Raw genomic sequence first — 7,100 nt, forward strand, 5'->3', positions numbered from 1 at the left:
AAAAGCGGCGATAATTATATTGCATTATTTGCAAGGACACGCAAGCGCACGTTTCCTTGTTTCAGCTCCCGTTTTGTTCACGCCTCGCTTTGCATCTCTAATGAGATGCAAAGGAGGCGTGCCTGACAAAACACCATGGGAAAATATCGCTACCCCAGCTTCGTGATATCATCAACGAGGGGTAGCGATATTTTAAATCCCGTTAACAATGCCTTAACGCAGGAATTTAACGTCTGTTATATTCCTGACTAAGGCATAGCTAACATGGGAGGTGGATTATGGTGAAACGACCACAGGGTCGTATCACCAAGGTTATCTCCGTTTTGGGTGCAACATCGCTGGTTTTCCAGCGTTGTTGGCCCATTTCCCTGGAATATTATCGCCCTGGAGTAACGCGTTGTTAATAACGCGTTACCAGGGTGATAAATTCCTGCGATAGACGGCGATAAATAAACAAGCGCTAAGCGCGCTTTGCGTTTAATTATCGCCCTCCTAGTAAATATGCCCCTCGTGTTTATGTTTCCAGGGACTATTTGCCTCGAGGGTTGCATACCTGCCCATCCACCGCAGAGGCCCTGTGAAATGGCCTGACCAGGACACACTGTTCTTGAACTGTAATGTCGCTGCAAGTCAGTATGTGCGCGCGCTAGCGGAAGGATTTGCAAGCGAGTGCCTGGTACTGTAAACCTTGGTGTGTGACATCTGGAATTAAGAACTAGCATACCAGTGTGCGTGGGACTCTGTGCTGAAATGAGGGATACTGCAGGGCAGGTGTGAGGGGGAGTGGATTATAGGTTCCCAGAAAACTGTCAGCAGGATTCTAGTGCAGGGCCCAGGTGCAGTCAAAGAGCGGTGAGGTACAGGGACAGCAGAGGACGGTGCTGCTGGTCAAGCCTGCTTTAAACACACAGAACTGCCAGTCTGTCACGCGCCTTGCCTTTCAGTTCCTTCACTACTAAAGCGAATAGCCTTGTCCCCTTCCTCCCACCTCATCATGATTGAATAAGACCCTTTCCGACAATGTCTCTCAAGAGCTACAAGGACAAACTCCTTCCACGCACAGCACACGGCCCGAGCGGTTTCTGTGAGCCTCCCTTAGCAGGGGACCGAATGCCATACTGGAACTGGGCATGTTCCCCTACGGAAACTCCACCGCACCAACAGCAGCACGGATTTGAGGGAAAATTAAACGGTTCTCTTCCGAGCTCCCTTTCCAGCTCTGCTGCTGTAAACATGTTCGAACATTCTCCAAGGTAGGAGGGACGAAATATAAAATCCTGCAGAACAGCTCTCACCGAGGCTAGAGCCAATTGCTTACTCATTAACCCCGGGCAGCAAGAACACCATTCAAAACATGAAAAATGAAAAGGAAAAAACACACAGCAAACTGAATAGAAAGCGGGGAAAGGCGTCAGAAAAGCCACCATTCATCTGTCCAGTGTAAGAGGAGGTGGGGGGCAGCCCTGGTTCCGAGAGCTGGATCACGTCATTTTGGGTAGGATTCTTCTTTCCCTCCCCCCCCATCTGTCAATTGCCATTTGTTTCGGGGAAGGGGGGGGGGGCGCACCTCCATGATTCTAACTCACGTTGCCCATCTTGGATAACGTTCTACTGAGGTATGGAGAGTTAACATACACGTGTGGGGGGGGGGGGGGGGGGGAGCGGGGAGATTGGACAGTGCATTGATACAATGAAAAGAAAAAACATTTTTATAAACATTTTTCAGGGTGATAGTAAATCTTAATGCAAACATACTGTACCAGACCCGCGCATAAATTCCCCAATGAGATATTACTCTAATCCCATTGTGGATTTAGATCACAAATCGGAGGGGCGAGCGTTACAATTAGGAGACCTCGGTTTAAAAACAAAATCAGCAATGGATCCAGACCTAATCCATCACATATTTGTATAATTAGTAAATAAAGGCGCCACATCTCCATGGTAGAAAATATTGGCACCAAAATCTCCCTAAATACGAACAAATGAGATTATATTATCTCAATGGATAATGAACGCCCAAAAGGAGCTGTGCGTTGAGTATTAAACATTTTAAAAACAAACGCAACAGGTAGCTCCCTGAAAAAGTAGGACATTTCTCGATTGGACATCAAACTCACGGGTTCTTCTTCTAGAAGTAGTAAAACTGTACCCACGATCTCCCTTCCCTAAAACGTATCCTAGGTTTCACCGATATGCAAACGGTCTATATGAAGGGGAGAGATGCTCGTGCTTGCTAACATGAACCAATTATGTAAATTAATCAAGGAGCCCTCTCCCCTGCCTCCCTGAAGTCAGAAGGCGCTGAGCTGGGGGCTGCCGGGAAATGAATAAAAGTTATAGACTTACGGCTCGCGCAACTGTCGTCTTTGCCAACGGGGGCCGGGAGCAGAGTGCCGGTGATCAGGCTAGGTCGACGGACGCCTCCTCCTTCCCGGGGCTTTAATCCCCCTTTGTCCGCGTGTCTGGGTATTTCATGGAGCTCAGGGCTTCGGGGCCCTCCCGCTCCTGGAGCAGAAAGAAAGCGCAGAGCTCGGAGGCTCGCCGTCTCCTCCCCCTGCTAGCTGAGCGAGATGTTGTTGAGATTGAGAGCAGATGGGGCTGGTCCCGGGCAGCGGGAGCCCCCTGGGTGAGCTTCCTGCTCTGGATTTGGAGGGGGTGGGGGAATCACGTGTCGCAGGCATACGAGAGTCAGAAGGAACACTGTGAGTGTTGTATTAAAAAGTTTATGGATTAAACCGGTCGCTTTGCTAACAGTCAGGATGCTTCTGCATCCCGCAAGTGGCAACAATTAACCAGCGTCCTTACAGAAAACGGGCCGAGCCTAGTCTAGCGCTTGGATACCTTTATCTTTAAGCACTACTAATTATTATTAATGACGAAACAGCTTGCCTTTCATATAGGTCTCGTCTTTCAGATGGAGATGGGCTCCGTAAATTGCTTTGTATGATCTATTTTAATGGATTAGTTCCGCTCACATTTTTATTAATAAGGCGATATATATACTGTTTATAAGCTTTTCCGATTGTACCATAATGCATCACTGGTTAGCCATATCTGCTGCCCAGCTGGATTTTAACGTGCTGCCCACTGCTCCCAATTTTGATAGATAAGTGAACTGAAAGACAGAGCAGACATAATTTACACAGGGTCACATAATGTGGTAAAGAGAAGCCAGGATTACAATGCAGGATGTATACTCCCATTGTTGGATATGTTTTGGACTGCTATGGAAGACCTTCCCACTGTACATTTCTATATTGTTGTACGGGTACGCTAGCAGAAGGGCGCTAGGACCCTGCATATGGAGAGAATCTATGAAAAGGGAAGTGGACAGGAACCCTGGAAAGGGAGGAGTCAGGCAGATAGGTGCATGGAGGGAATAGTGAAGGTTGGAGTAGCCTGAGCTCCTATGAAAGCAATATAATAGAAAGAAGTTACAGCCTCTGAGACTCGTCCATCATCTACTTCTTTTACGACAGTACAACCGGCGACAAGGGTGAACGCAACACCCTGCTGCAGGTTGCATCTTATACTCCAAGGTCATTTCTGACTGAAGTGCGACATCAGGAGCCCACCCCGCTCACGCTGAAGACGACCAGTGCGAGGCGCAATCAGGAGCTCACCCCGGCAGGGACGTAACTGTCACGGTCTCCCGGTTCTCCTCAGGATCTGGGTGATGCTCAAAGGGGCCCCCCTCCCGACCTCCCCAAACTCTGATTCAGAAGCTCCAGAGTGTTGAGGTGATCAGGCGAGGGGAAGGATAGGGTAGGAGCTGCGTGGGAAGGGACACCTGCAAAACAAAGACATGCAATTAATAAACGCTCACAGGCTATCTACTCTCAAAAGAAAGTGATTGGCCGGCTCCACCCACATGGCTGCCAGATGGCCACTAAAGAGTATCAAAGCTATAAAATAATCTTTATCCAAACGGAAGTCTCCTGCAATGTTTCGGCCGCCGTGCGAACCTCCACGGCTTACCTGCCACTGACTGCTGATTTCTCCGGCAACGCGGGTGCCCAGATACGAAATCCCTCTGTCCTTGGCTTCAACCGGCGTCTTTCAGCGAGTCTCAATCTTATCCGGAATGTTCCGAACAAGCGTCCTGTGAATGCCTGCCGATAACCCACAGCAGGCTCCAATGGTTTACACGAGTCTCTCCTCCTACGTCGGAAGAGTGGAATATCGAGCCGCAGCAGCGAGAACGCCCTCTGCTGCTCCCAGGTTCCAGAATCACGAACAACGCCCTGACGCGTTGTTCGTGTCTATAAAGTCTGTAGCCCCTCCCCTCCTCTGGGGTTGCTGGGACTTGTAGTTCCGCCTGAATGATAATCGGAACCTCGTAGGCGCCCTGGCCTTCAAACCCTGACAGTATGTCCCCCTCCCCGGCGCCTCCTTGATCCTGGTTTCCCAGGATTGCGGGCATGAAACCGCCTTACCGCCTGAGGGGCGTGGACGTTCGAGCTTGGTTCCCAGGAGTCGTCTTCGGACGGGTACCCCTTCCAAGAGATCAGATACCACAATCGCCCTTGCCTGAATTTCGAGTCCAGAATGCGACGCACTTCGTACTCCAGTTGGCCTTCCCTTACTATCGGTGGAGTCGGTCGGCTCCTGACGTTCCTCGCCGGTTTCAGAAGGCCACAGTGAAACACTGGATGTATCCGCAAGGAGGCAGGAAGTTTCAACTGATACGCCACAGGGTTGATTTTCCATACCACCGTGTAAGGTCCGATGTATCGGGGATGAAAGACACTGCGCCACCGAAAGCGGATGTTTTTCGTGGAGAGCCACACCCTGTCCCCCACTCGATAATCCGGTCCGTCTTGCCTGTTGCGATCGGCCCACCTCTTGTACTGTAGCTTGGCTCGCCTCAGGGTGGTCTGTAGCCTCTTATGGAGCTGTAAGAGGCGGTCCACTTGTTCCTTCACCGCTGGCTGGTCTTGTACTTCTCGGGGTATAACCAAAGGCAACGTTGAGGTATGAAAACCATAATTGGCTCTGAACGGGGTTTCTTGAATAGAGCTGTGCCAGGTGTTGTTGTACAACAGCTCAGCCAACCACAACAACGAAACCCACGAGTCTGTCGCTTCTTCAGAAAAACAGCGCAAGTATTTTTTGAGAGTTTGATTTAGGCGCTCGGTCTGCCCATCAGTTTGCGGGTGAAAACTGGTGGACAGAGCGGCCTTCACTTGAAGTGCCTTGCACCACATGCTCCAGAAGCGCGCCACAAATTGGGGGCCACTGTCTGAAACGATGACCCGCGGAAGGCCATGTAAACGCACCACCTGTGCCAAGAGCATCTGTGCCGTTTGCCCTGCCGTGGGAAGGTTCTTGCACGGAAGAAAATGCCCCATCTTCGTCAGGCTATCCACCACCACCAAGATGGCGGTAAATCCTTGATCAGGGGGCAGACCGAGAACAAAATCCACACTGATCGTGTGCCAGGGTTGGGGTGGCGTTGGCAACGGCATCAATTTCCCTCTAGTCTTGCTGTGTTCCCCCTTAGCCCGGGCACAGGTCTCGCAGAGAGATACCCAGCGTTTGACATCTGCAACCATACCATCCCACCAGAAATGTCTTCGCACCAGATGAAGCGTTTTCAGGTGTCCCGGGTGCCCGGCCAGCACCGTATTGTGACACCAATTGAAAGCCTGTATCCTTAGCTCCTGAGTGGGTAGAAACAACCTTTCCTTGTGGAGTGGTACTCCGTGTTTCAGGACCCTACAGGGTTCTTGTTCCACCCAGCGCTGCCACCGCATAGGGGATCGACTGTCTTTGACCTGATCCACGAACTTCTCTGCGGTGATCACACACAGGACCTTCTCCGGAGGTACTATGGCTTCCAGAGGTTGTTGTGGTGCTGCCTCGCTCTCTCCAATCCTCGACAAGGTGTCTGCTTTACGGTTATCTGAGCCCGGACGAAAAGTCACCACAAACTCATATTCCTCAAAGAACAACATCCATCGGAGCTGTCTCTGCGATAGAAGCCTTGCCGTTTTCATATACTGCAGGTTCTTGTGATCGGTGTATACGGTGATGGGATGATGAGCCCCCCATAAATAGTGTCACCACTCCTGGAAGGCTTTCTTGATAGCCAACAGTTCTTTTTCTGCGACTGAGTAATTGAGTTCCGCAGGACCTTATTTTTTCGACAAGAACGCCACCGGATGTAACTGTCCGGTATGCTTGTCTCGTTGAGACAACACTGCCCCCACAGCAACGTTGGAGGCATCTGCCTCTACAATGAATGGGGCGTCGATTTGAGGGTGTCGCAAGATGGGAGCTGTACAGAAGGCTTCTTTCAGGTGGCGGAAGGCTTCCATGGCTTCGGGTGTCCAAAGGAAAACGGCCCCCTTTCTCAACAACCTTGTGATGGGAGAAGCCAGTTGAGAAAAGTGAGAGATGAACCTCCTATAATAATTGGAGAACCCAAGGAAGCACTGCACTTCTCTCACGCTGCTAGGCACCGGCCACTCCTGTACCGCTTTCACCTTTCGCTCAGCCATCCTAAACCCCCATGGACTCAGAATTACTCCCAGGAACTCAACTTCCTTGACTCCAAACTCGCACTTGCTAATCTTGCAATACAACCGCTGTTCTTGCAACCTTTGGAGAACCAGTAGGACATGACTCACGTGTTGTACGGGTGAGACTGAGAAAACCAGGATGTCATCGATATACACGATGACAAACCTGTCGATGTACTCCTTTAACACATCGTTCACAAAATATTGGAATGCCGCCGGGGAATTACAAAGCCCGAACGGCATCACCAGATATTCGAAAAGACCAAATCTGGTCTTGAACGCGGTTTTCCATTCATCCCCCTGGCGGACTCGGACCAGATGATAGGCCCCTCTTAGATCGAGCCGGGTGTAAATGGTGGCCTCCTTCACCTGGTCCAGCAACACGGGGATGAGCGGCAACGGATACCGATTCCTGACAGTATTCTTATTCAACATACGGTAATCTATGCACGTTCGAAGTTCGCCTTCGCTATAAAGAAAAGGGGAGATGCTGCGGGCGAGCGGGAGGGGCGAATAAACCCCAGGGCAGAGAATTTGTCTAAATATTCCCGCAGGTGTTGGGTCTCGGGCTCG

At 50.6% G+C, this 7,100-nt stretch overlaps 1 protein-coding gene across 1 annotated transcript in view; it reads right to left on the bottom strand.

The window, feature by feature from the left end:
• Positions 1 to 2,587, bottom strand: part of LOC146789901 (uncharacterized) — a 427,419-nt gene extending 424,832 nt beyond the window's left edge. Inside the window, exon 1 of the mRNA XM_085628175.1 lies at positions 2,350 to 2,587. The gene's annotated coding sequence lies outside the window, so the exon portion shown is untranslated. The remainder of the gene's footprint in view (positions 1 to 2,349) is intronic.
• Positions 2,588 to 7,100: the final 4,513 nt, after the last annotated feature.

This window comes from Triturus cristatus, chromosome 10 (genome assembly GCF_964204655.1).
Source record: "Triturus cristatus chromosome 10, aTriCri1.1, whole genome shotgun sequence".
NCBI lineage: Eukaryota > Metazoa > Chordata > Amphibia > Caudata > Salamandridae > Triturus > Triturus cristatus.